Source organism: Mizuhopecten yessoensis, unplaced genomic scaffold (genome assembly GCF_002113885.1).
Source record: "Mizuhopecten yessoensis strain PY_sf001 unplaced genomic scaffold, ASM211388v2 scaffold5751, whole genome shotgun sequence".
Classification (NCBI taxonomy): Eukaryota; Metazoa; Mollusca; class Bivalvia; order Pectinida; family Pectinidae; genus Mizuhopecten; species Mizuhopecten yessoensis.
Window position 1 is genome coordinate 89,430 of NW_018406205.1, and position 13,008 is coordinate 102,437.

Genomic DNA, 13,008 nt, shown 5'->3' on the forward strand with positions numbered 1-13,008 from the left:
GTACAGTTGAAGCCTACAACCTCTACGTCCGTACAGTTGAAGCCTACAACCTCTACGTCCGTACAGTTGAAGCCTACAACCTCTACGTCCGTACAGTTGAAGCCTACAACCTCTATGTCTCGTAGCGTTTCCCACAAAGCCGTTACCACACATCTGTAATATAAGGCGATGCAATAACTGTTCCAAAACAAATATTTCCAATCAAAGCAGAGAATGATGAGCATGTGAACACCGGTCCTATCAGTTCTGTGAGGAGATTTGACCTTTTGACCCAGCCTCGATGTCGACCCGACAAATTGGACACTTTTTGTTGGAGGTAAGCCACTGATCCACACATTCAATGTGAAACAAGTGCATACATGGCAGGCGCCTACAATGAAAGGATGTCACAATGAAATACAGCTTTCCTCTATAACACAATACATCTCCAGCGCAGGCATACACACATAGGGAGATATTAGCCAGGTGGCATAGGACTAGTAGTTAGCGCCTGATAAGGCAGCTCCTGTGAATTCCTCAAAAATTGTATTGATTGAATAAACTGTATTTCTATGTACTGTAAAGCTCTTTAGAGTGGCTTATTCTAACCAGATAGGGCGCTATATCAAATGATGTTTATCACTATTTTTATTATTATACCAAAAGGACTTATTTAAACCGAATCAAATTTTAGGGTATTACTGCATTTCAACAGATTAGCACATTGAAGAATAAGCGCACCCAAAATATACGCAATAGAAAACTGTATACATGAACGTCAATTAATCATAATTTAGTGGGAAATTTGAAGCATGGAAAGCACTGATATTAGAACACTACTTGTACGCTTACAATACTTTACACATAACTCACATTATCTCTCTATGTAAATATAATGGTATTTGACATAGGCTTTCTCTTTGAACTTTGACCCTTACCTAATATCCTTTACACAAATCCATTTCACCCTTAACTAATATCCCTGACACAAATCCAATTCACCCTTACCTAATATCCTTTACACAAATCCATTTCACCCTTAACTAATATCCCTGACACAAATCCAATTCTCCCTTACCTAATATCCTTTACACAATCCCTTTCCCCCTTACCTAATATCTCCTTTACAAAAATCCATTTCACCCTTTACCTAATATCCTTTACACAAATCCTTTTCACCCTTTCTATAATCTCCTTTGCACAAATCCATTTCACCCTTACCTGACATCCTTAACACAAATCCATTCCACCCTTACCTGACATCCTTTACACAAATCCATTTCACCCTTACCTAATATCTCCTTTACACAAATCCATTTCACCCTAACCTAATATCTCCTTTACACAAATCATTTCATCCTTACCTAATATCTCCTTTACAAAATCCATTCCACCCTTGCCGGACATCCTTTACACAAATCCACTTTACCCTTACCTAATATCTGCTTTACAAAATCCATTTCACCCTTACCTAATACCCCCTTTACACAAATCCATATCACCCTTTACCTAATATCCTTTACACAATCCATTTCACCCTTACCTGATATCTCCTTTACACAAATCCATTTCACCCTTACCTGACATCCTTAACACAAATCCATTCCACCCTTACCTGACATCCTTTACACAAATCCATTTCACCCTTTACCTAATATCCTTTACACAAATCCATTTCACCCTTACCTAATATCCTTTACACAAATCGTTTTCATTCTTACCTAATATCCTCTACCCCATACCATTTCACCCTTACCTAATATCTCCTTTACACAAATCAATTTCACCCTTACCTAATATCTCCTTTACACAAATCCATTTCACCCTTACCTAATATCTCCTTTACACAAATCCATTTCACCCTTACCTAATATCCTTTACACAAATCCATTTCACCCTTACCTGACATCCTCAATCTCCTCAAATTCACTAAGACAGATTGTACATTTCTCTGGCTGTTCATCGTCGCTATCTGCATCTCTCTTGATCTGTAATTACCAGATATACCACGGTAAGATAAATGTTATTACCAGATATACCACGATAAGATAAATGTAGGCGGTACCCCTGTCATGTAGATGGTTTATTAAATATTACATGGCTAGTCGGCATAAGAAAGGAGATGTTTTTTCAACAGCCAAAATTTACCAATTTTTTTCAAAGTCCCATTTATAACAAGAGAAAATAGTGATACTTTCTCTTAACTTTAATTTAGAATGGTTTAGTATACGTATTGTTTAATGTCCTATCATGATCAACAGCTATGGTTATTTAAGGACGGCCTCCCATGTGTGGAAGATGCATGCATGTAGTGAATGTGTGTGTGTTTTGGGAGGCTGCGATATGTTTGTGTTTGTCTCCTTGTGATAGCACGGAACTAATGCCAACTTAATAATGCTACCTCACTGAAACATACTGCCAAAGACACCCAACAGGACACCCCATCCGGTCACATTATACTGACAACGGGCGACCCAGTCGTCTCACTCCTAAATTGCTGAGCGTTAATTATAAGCAGGAGTAGAAACTACCATTTTTAAAGACTCTGGTATGTCTCGGCCAGGGGACAGAACCCAAAGCCTTCCTCACACAACAACATCCACCACAGTCTTGTTTTATGGGTTCTCACACACAACAACATCTACCACAGTCGTGTTTTATGGGTTCTCACACGACAACATCCACCAGTCTTGTTTTATGGGTTCTCACACAACATCCACCACAGTCTTGTTTTATGGGTTCTCACATGACAACATCCACCACAGTCTTATTTTATTGGTTCTCACACGACAACATCCACCACAGTCTTGTTTTATGGGTTTTCACACATCAACATCCACCAGTCTTGTTTTATGGGTTCTCACACCACAACATCCACCACAGTCGTGTTTTATGGGTTCTCACACAACAACATCCACCACAGTCATGTTTTATGGGTTCTCACATGACAACATCCACCACAGTCTTATTTTATTGGTTCTCACACGACAACATCCACCACAGTCATTGTTTTATGGGTTCTCACACATCAACATCCACCACAGTCTTGTTTTATGGGTTCTCACACACAACAACATCTACCACAGTCTTATTTTATGGGTTCTCACACAACAACATCCACCAGTCTTATTTTATGGGTTCTCACACATCAACATCCACCACAGTCTTGTTTTATGGGTTCTCACACAACAACATCCACCAGTCATGTTTTATGGGTTCTCACACAACAACATCCACCAGTCTTGTTTTATGGGTTCACACAACAACATCCACCACAGTCATGTTTTATGGGTTCTCACATGACAACATCCACCACAGTCATGTTTTATGGGTTCTCACACGACAACATCCACCAGTCTTGTTTTATGGGTTCTCACACAACAACAAACATCCACCACAGTCTTGTTTTATGGGGATAGCTCTAATGAACACTGTCAGGATGTCAGTTACTTGTCGGAAATGTTTCTAATCTTACCCTGTGGTATTTGAGAGTAAATGTTTCTAAACTTACCCTGTGGTATTTTTAGAGTAAATATTTCTAAACTTACCCTGTGGTATTTATGAGGCAAAGTATTCTGCTCAATGACTTCCTTCGTTGCTCCACGATTAATGTTTCCTAGTCTTTCTTCAAGACTTAGAAATTCCTGAAAGAACAATTGGAAACATTTATCAACATTTTCCTACAAATGTTGAAATTGTGTAATTTTCATTTTAGACCTGGTATAACTGTAGCCGTTACATTAACTGCCTGTGCCTGGTGGACATTTTAGACCTGGTATAACTGTAGCCGTTACATTAACTGCCTGTGCCTGGTGGACATTTTAGACCTGGTATAACTGTAGCCGTTACATTAACTGCCTGTGCCTGGTGGACATTTTAGACCTGGTATAACTGTAGCCGTTACATTAACTGCCTGTGCCTGGTGGACATTTTAGACCTGGTATAACTGTAGCCGTTACATTAACTGCCTGTGCCTGGTGGACATTTTAGACCTGGTATAACTGTAGCCGTTACATTAACTGCCTGTGCCTGGTGGACATTTTAGACCTGGTATAACTGTAGCCGTTACATTAACTGCCTGTGCCTGGTGGACATTTTAGACCTGGTATAACTGTAGCCGTTACATTAACTGCCTGTGCCTGGTGGACATTTTAGACCTGGTATAACTGTAGCCGTTACATTAACTGCCTGTGCCTGGTGGACATTTTAGACCTGGTATAACTGTAGCCGTTACATTAACTGCCTGTGCCTGGTGGACATTTTAGACCTGGTATAACTGTAGCCGTTACATTAACTGCCTGTGCCTGGTGGACATTTTAGACCTGGTATAACTGTAGCCGTTACATTAACTGCCTGTGCCTGGTGGACATTTTAGACCTGGTATAACTGTAGCCGTTACATTAACTGCCTGTGCCTGGTGGACATTTTAGACCTGGTATAACTGTAGCCGTTACATTAACTGCCTGTGCCTGGTGGACATTTTAGACCTGGTATAACTGTAGCCGTTACATTAACTGCCTGTGCCTGGTGGACATTTTAGACCTGGTATAACTGTAGCCGTTACATTAACTGCCTGTGCCTGGTGGACATTTTAGACCTGGTATAACTGTAGCCGTTACATTAACTGCCTGTGCCTGGTGGACATTTTAGACCTGGTATAACTGTAGCCGTTACATTAACTGCCTGTGCCTGGTGGACATTTTAGACCTGGTATAACTGTAGCCGTTACATTAACTGCCTGTGCCTGGTGGACATTTTAGACCTGGTATAACTGTAGCCGTTACATTAACTGCCTGTGCCTGGTGGACATTTTAGACCTGGTATAACTGTAGCCGTTACATTAACTGCCTGTGCCTGGTGGACATTTTAGACCTGGTATAACTGTAGCTGTTACATTAACTGCCTGTGCCTCGTGGACATTGGTGTTTCTAACTTACCAATCAAACTATTTCATCACTGTGGACGTCAAAACATCATTTAATTTTTACATGTTTCTGTATATTTTGTCCTTGCTCTGTGTTGACTAAACTATAAACTTTGACCTTGCTGTGAACTTTGATCGATTCTGTAAACTTCAACCTTGTCGTGATTTTTGACCTTGCTGTGAACTTTGACCTATTCTGTAAACTTAAACTTTGTTGTGATCTTGACCTTGCTGTGAACTTTGATCTATTCTGTAAACTTCAACCTTGTTATGATCTTTGACCTTACTGTGAACTTAAATCTATTCTGTAAACTTCAATCTTGTTCTGATCTTTTACCATGCTGTAAAACTTGACCATGATATGAACTTATGCTGTGATCTTTCATCGATGCAGTGATCTTTGATTTATACTGTTAATTTTGACCACACTGTGAAGTTTGACCTATACTGTTAATTTTGATCTCGTTGTAAACTTTTACCTATTCTGTGAACTTACCGTAAATCTTGCTGTGATCTTTGATTAATACTGTTAACTTTGACCTTGATGTGAACTTTGATTTATTCAGTGACTTTGACCTATTCTGTGAACTTAAACCTTGCTGTGATTTTTGACCTTGCTGTGAATATCATACCTCATACATTGGCCTGTGATGCAACATCATTCTGCCGAGTCTCATTTGCATGTTTCTATGGAAACCAGGTATCGGCCCGGGGAAAGAGAACTGATGTATACTTGGGCCTTGTGACTGAAAATAAAAAGGTTGTAAATCCAGGTGTTCTTACACGAGTAACATTTTACATTGATGTTCTATAGGATAACATCCCCCAGTGTGTTTTCCGATGATTACACAATTTTCCTCCATCACCTGAGAAAACCATCAACCGATTATCATAATTGAGGTTTTTACTTCTGTATGACATTTTATTTTTTAAATATTTTTAATCTGAAAGTGAACACAGGAAAGGAAAAGAGAAAACCTAATTTGCTTTGTAATGCACGATTTCTTAAAACCACAATCTTGTTAGAAATTATGCAAACATTTATGAAACAGATTTTTATAGGTGAAACTATTTTAATTTGAAGTTATTTAGCTCACTTTTTTTCTCTCAAAATTTTGCCATGCACTTAAACCAAATAACGAAAATCCATCAGTTATCTAAACTCAATTCACATGTTCCAAACTTTTTACAGATATTTGACTGAGCAAGATTTTTACATATATCATATAGGCACTATATTCTGGGTTTTTTGGGTGTTTTTTTTTTTTATTGGAAATGCACTTAAAAACTGTAAACTGAAAATTGCGAAACTACTACACTACATGTACTCTTTGACCTAGACAACAGAATATAAACCTACCATGAGTTCGGGATGGAGTGTTGGTATGGAGAAGTGTTGTAACCGAGGGGCGGCTGGGTTACCATGGTGATAGTGATGTAGATGGTGATGCAGGTGGTGATGCTGAGGGAAGTGGGGTGGTCCATTCATGGTGGAGAGGTGGAGGTGGCTCTGACCCCCAATACCAGGTGGGAATGGGCATGCTCCATTCATCGGCTGTGGCATCGATCCTGGCGGCATCTGGTTCTGTGAGCTGCAACAGATCAATGTTACACATGTACACACCTATCTTTTTAAGCAATATTTTATCATTCTTAGTAATTATACACATGTTACTGCACATTTTAAAGTGTGATATTAGTTATTTTCAATTATATAAAGAAAGAAAAAATGTCAAAAGTTTGGTAGATGAGTATAATGATGATTGAACCCATCAATTTCAATTCTGGAGAATGTGAGCTTGAGGCTCTCTGGTATACAGCAGAACCTAAAAAGTGGTGCAGTGGTATTCTCCGTATATGATGCTCTTTACCTAATGACACTACTAAAACAATGCTACTTCACGAAATGATCATTTTAATGATTAAGAAGAATGAGCTGTTACCAACACGTCGCTCAAATGATTAGTTATTAATCGTGAGGCCACTTCACTGCAACCTACCACGGAGTCCTGATGTCCGGACCAGCCGCTGATGTTGCTCCATGATCCTGTGTCGCGTTCTGGGGTCGCAGTCCTGGCCACGCCATCAGGGGATTGGGCGAGTTCTGCATACAGGCTGGATTACCAGGGTGAGCTGTGCCCTGGATGCATGCAGGGTTGCCATGGTTACTAGCCTGGAACAACGGGGGTCCCTCTATGTGGTGAGCAGTGAGGTCATTGAAGGTCTGCGGGGTAAATGGTTGTTGTGGTAACAACATGGGAAGGACGGCGGGGGACATGGTGAAGGGGGCAGTGTGATAGTGATGGTGGTGGATGTGGGCGCGCGGGGGGTGGGGTGTATGGGGTGTATGGGGTTNTGGCTGCTGCCTCCATTATGGGAACAATTGCCTGTAAACAACAAGAGTGCTCTGTTAGACAGGCCAATATATAATTATATGCAGTTCTACAGGAATTCTTGGGCATCATAACACAATACAAAACAGTTTTATCTACGGCTGAACTTGAATTAATTTTTCATATAAGATGGAATCTGATTCTATTCGATAACTTCTTGACGATTAATTAAGAGAACTTCGATCAAATTAGCAAATCCTTTTATAATTTAATCAGGAAACTTTAACACTGATTTTTATGAGAATCTTAATCGTCCAAATAAAGAGGTACCACTGTACATGTTCTGTAAGCAAACCCAGAAAATAGTAGAAAATGGTCGAATTGCATCAAGTAGCAAACTCAAAATGGCACATAGCCTTGTTGTGAAGCGTGATGTCATAAAAACCCGGTGTAAAATGTGCAACGAATACCTCCACTTTTTGAAAAAGCAATTATTTTGTTGTTTTTCGTTTTAAAAAGTGTAATAAATAGAAAATATCAGTATTCTGCCATATTAATGAAATATTTATGGTAATCAGCGGGAAGCCATGATATCCTAGACTATGTATTCATGAATAAAACCACCAGGTGTGGTACAATATAAACGGTTACCATGGGAATAGTAATGGGGGTGTCTGCTGAATGCCTGACGTCCAGCAGTGCTGTGGCTGCAGTGGCTGTGGTCATGGAAACCACAGGCTGACCGATCTGGACAGCTGGCCATGTGGTGGTGTCGTCTCTGTTAACAAACACAGTGAGCTGAGTATTCGTCAGTCCAAAATATCAATTTCACTAATCCACATATCAATCAAACCATGCTCACCAGTCCTGTGAAGTAACCCCGGAGAGAGGTAGGAGACGTGACAGGACTATTTTTTGATCACATAACACAAAGATGACAGCTTACCACTGTTCTAGGCTGGTTGCAGGATTTGCAGCATTTCAACCTAACTACATTAAAATAATGTTGAAATTCCTCAAACATGCTCCACATGCATTTTGATACATATCATGCTTTTGACTTTCAATGTTTTTGAACAACCAAAAGACAATCAGGTCTATTTATTGTGTTTATTTTAATTCATCATTTTGATTTAAGTAAGATATTTTAGATTTATTCTTCAATTTTTTCAGATATACATTAAGCTTCATTACTTCGAAATCTTTTGCTGAAATTGAGCAGTATTCATACAATTACCACAAAGTTTTACAAGCATGCAACAGAAAAGGGCCAAGTTATCTGATTGGGCCACATATATGTAAAACACTTGTAAAGGTACATACTTTGAAGAAGTTTATAGTGAGATGACCGATTTATCATAAAACAAAGGTTGCACAAAAAGTGATTTAAAATATCTGCTTGACAAAGCAACCAAAATTAACTCATTCACCCCTGAAATTTTATAATGAACTATTCCAACCATCGAATTGGAAGATTTCAAATGTGTCTTCAGGGGGTTAAGAGTGTCGGTACCTGCTGACAGGAGTGGTTGGTACAGGGTGTGTGGCTGTCGTTGGAGTGACAGTTGTGGGCGATGCGGATACCATTGCCGAAGTTGTGGATGTGGGCAGGTGGAGGCTGTCCGCGGAAGTGTGGAATGTGTTGGAATATGTCAGGACCCACGTCACTTGTGGGGCGCACCTCGGTACTGCCAGGGTGACCCGATGACACTCGACTGTTGTCATGGAGACAGGGTGGGAAGGCGGAGTTGGTTTGACTTGATGTCTGTGATTGGCTGTTTCCCCTCTCTGAGAAAACAAAGCAACAGTCAGCCGGCATGTCAAAACCATTGATCGAACATTTTCATTTAGGATTTATAAATGAAGAGGGAAAGATTTAAGAAAGAAAGTTTCTATTACTTTTATTGATATCTTTTGTGCATTGTGATTTTTAAGTTTCAAAAATGAACTCATTCATCCCTAAAGACACATTTGAACTCCTCCAATTCAAAGGTTGGAATAGTTCATTATGAAGTTTCAGGGGTGAATGAGTTGCATTTTTTTTTTTACCAAGTTTTTTTTTTTTGCAAATAAGAACCATTAACTGAAAAAGTTGATATTTAAAGCAAAATTGTAAAAGAATTGAATTCATACACGAGACAATGTCTATCTTACCATCGTCCGACTCTGTTAGATCCACTACCACTGTGGCAGCTCGACCAGAGTCTCCCCGGCTTCGGCCCCTCCTGTTAACAATGTACACTAGCATAAGACACTGGGACAATTCTCAGACAAATGTCACCAATGTTACACAAAAATTGATTCATAATTCTTATTGACATGATTTTAAAGTAAGCTTCATTGGAACCTCTGTGACAAATCAAGATGGAGGGAACTTCCTAGTTGTGTTAACAGACTGGCGTCAATAAAGTTACACAGAGAAATCTGCCTGTTATGACCATAAAATCAATGTGTTATGTTAAAGTCTGGATCCCCTGAATTTTGAATATAATACTGGTAGCTATGACAGAAATATCTTACTTAGTCTGAAGACTCAGTGACTGAGCATGACCTATAGATATATGGTATGGTAGAAATATCTTACTTAGTCTGAAGACTCGGTGACTGAGCTGACCTATAAATATAAGCTATAACAGAAATATCTTACTTAGTCTGAAGACTCAGTGACTGAGCGTGACTTATAGATATAAGCTATGACAGAAATATCTTACTTAGTCTGAAGACTCAGTGACTGAGCGTGACCTATAGATATAAGGTATGACAGAAATATCTTACTTAGCCTGAAGACTCGGTGACTGAGCATGACCTATAGATATAAGGTATGGTAGAAATATCTTACTTAGCCTGAAGACTTAGTGACTGAGCGTGACATATAAATATAAGGTATGGTAGAAATATCTTACTTAGTCTGAAGTCTCAGTGACTGAGCGTGACCTATAGATATAAGGTATGACAGAAATATCTTACTTAGTCTGAAGACTCAGTGACTGAGCAGGACCTATAAATATAAGGTCTGGTAGAAATATCTTACTTAGTCTGAAGACTCAGTGACTGAGCGTGACCTATAGATATAAGGTATGGTAGAAATATCTTACTTAGTCTGAAGACTCAGTGACTGAGCATGACCTATAGATATAAGGTATGGTAGAAATATCTTACTTAGTCTGAAGACTTAGTGACTGAGCGTGACATATAAATTTAAGGTATGGTAGAAATATCTTACTTAGTCTGAAGACTCAGTGACTAAGCGTGACCTATAGATATAAGTTATGACAGAAATATCTTACTTAGTCTGAAGACTCAGTGACTGACCATGACCTATAGATATAAGGTCTGGTAGAAATATCTTCCTTAGTCTGAAGACTCAGTGACTGAGCGTGACCTATAAATATAAGGTATGGTAGAAATATCTTACTTAGTCTGAGGACTCAGTGACTGAGCGTGACCTATAGATATAATGTCTGGTAGAAATATCTTACTTAGTCTGAAGACCCAGTGACTGAGCGTGACCTATAAATATAAGGTATGGTAGAAATATCTTACTTAGTCTGAAGACTTAGTGACTGAGCGTGACATATAAATTTAAGGTATTGTAGAAATATCTTACTTAGTCTGAAGACTCAGGGACTAAGCGTGACCTATAGATATAAGTTATGACAGAAATATCTTACTTAGTCTGAACACTCAGTGACTGAGCGTGACCTATAAATATAAGGTATGGTAGAAATATCTTACTTAGTCTGAAGACTCAGTGACGAAGCGTGACCTATAGATATAAGTTATGACAGAAATATCTTACTTAGTCTGAAGCCTCAGTGACTGAGCGTGACCTATAGATATAATGTCTGGTAGAAATATCTTACTTAGTCTGAAGACCCAGTGACTGAGCGTGACCTATAAATATAAGGTATGGTAGAAATATCTTACTTAGTCTGAAGACTCAGTGACGAAGCGTGACCTATAGATATAAGTTATGACAGAAATATCTTACTTAGTCTGAAGACTCAGTGACTGAGCGTGACCTATAAATATAAGGTATGGTAGAAATATTGTTAATACTAAGAAGTTAGATTAAGGCTCCGTGATTAACTTGTCGGTTTGACAGAAATATGTTAGCGAGTGACTGATTGAAAGGCAAAAGGCAGACATGTCTAACTGACCTTGTCTCTACCCTGACCACCTCCACGTCACTGTCCTCTGACCCCGACGACAGCTCTACGTCTTCCACAACAAGGCCTGTGGGGGTGACACTGTCTGCCCGAGGGGTGGGACCATCCTGCACAGTCAGATCAATGCTATCATCCAATTTTTCTGTAACCCCTGAACTTTGACTTTTGACCTCTGTGTGCTCTGTCTCCATATGGGCCATAAACTCCCGTCGATTGGCTCCTGTTGGAGTGACCTCTCCGGGTACTGGAGTTGTGTCCCTTGACATGTCCTGCTCATCTGGGCGACCCACGTCAGACCTGGTCATGTGACATTCCACTTCATCATTCGTGTCACTGGAGATTGCTGACAATGTCTTGGAAACTTGTTGAGGCTTTGGCCTTTGTTCACTTGACCTTGACATTATGACCGGCTCATGCCAAGATGACCTGTCAGAGCGACTGACCTGCTGCCTCCCTGATTGGGTGAGATCCGTAGGCTGTATATCACCAAGGTAACCACACTCAGGGTGAGTACAGGACTGGTTGAGCATGGAAACTGTGTCACCATGACGACAGCACCAGCCCTCCACCTGGGCTCCTGGGGCGGGAAGACTAGGGAATGTGTCACAGGGCTGGGTTGCCCCAGAGGTTGGAGGGATAGGGAGAGCGGGGTGGGGCCGGTGGTTACAGTTCTGACTTCTGCGGGAGGGATTAGGGGGGAAGAAGGCACTCATCATACCAGAGGTGTCCCCAGGGTCCCGCCGACCCCGATAGGACAGTCGTTCCCACACCGGTTCAGGCCCTGGCGCGGGTAGATTGAACAGAGAGTAAGGGTTCAAAGAGTCCATGATGTCTGACCGGTCACCCATTGACCGACCATTGTCACTTTCATCATGACGCTCAGTCTGTTTGTGAGAATTTTTCACTGCCTTAGGTTTGTCTTTTTTACTACAACGAGCTTCCTCTGAGGACGAGACTTGTGGGAATGCCTGTTGACCTTGATGACCTTGTGATGGGCCTTGACCTTGATCCCAGTCCCAATTATCATGGTCATGTGATAAATGAGAAAGATGGTCCATGTAGGAACGGAAGTTGTCTGTGAGTGGAGTGGGGTCAGAGGTCAAGTCAGCCAGGAACAGAGGTTGTGGGTTAGCCAAGGGGTCAGCCAGTGGTTCCACCAGGACATCAGGGTCAGAGGTCACAGGGTCACACACACCTGTAACATTGAAGTATAACACAACTAAGGCAACTTGTCAAGCTAGATATATGTGGCTCTCACCATCCCAATATTTAGGAAAGTTGATTTGGAAGTCAAGAAATATTTTTATGATATAAATTGAAACTACATACATATAATCCGAGAAGCACATCAGTTTAATTGATTCAATGACTGATATTTATATAAAAATATGTTACATAAACTTTATAATTTTTGACAACAATTTGAAACAAGTTATTTCAACTTATATTAATCACTCTTCAAAGGAAAGATGTCCAGAAAACATCAAATCGGGAGTCTCAGCACTCAAGACTCCCCATTTGATTTTGTCTGGTCATCTCTTCTTTGATTTTTCTTTTACTCTGATGACTGTTATAGCGACTTATTTTCATTTTCCCTTGTATT

General features: G+C 40.1%; 1 pseudogene; it reads right to left on the reverse strand.

Annotated features, from left to right (window-relative positions):
* Positions 1-6: 6 nt before the first annotated feature.
* Positions 7-13,008, reverse strand: part of LOC110451046 — a 19,497-nt pseudogene continuing 6,495 nt past the window's right edge.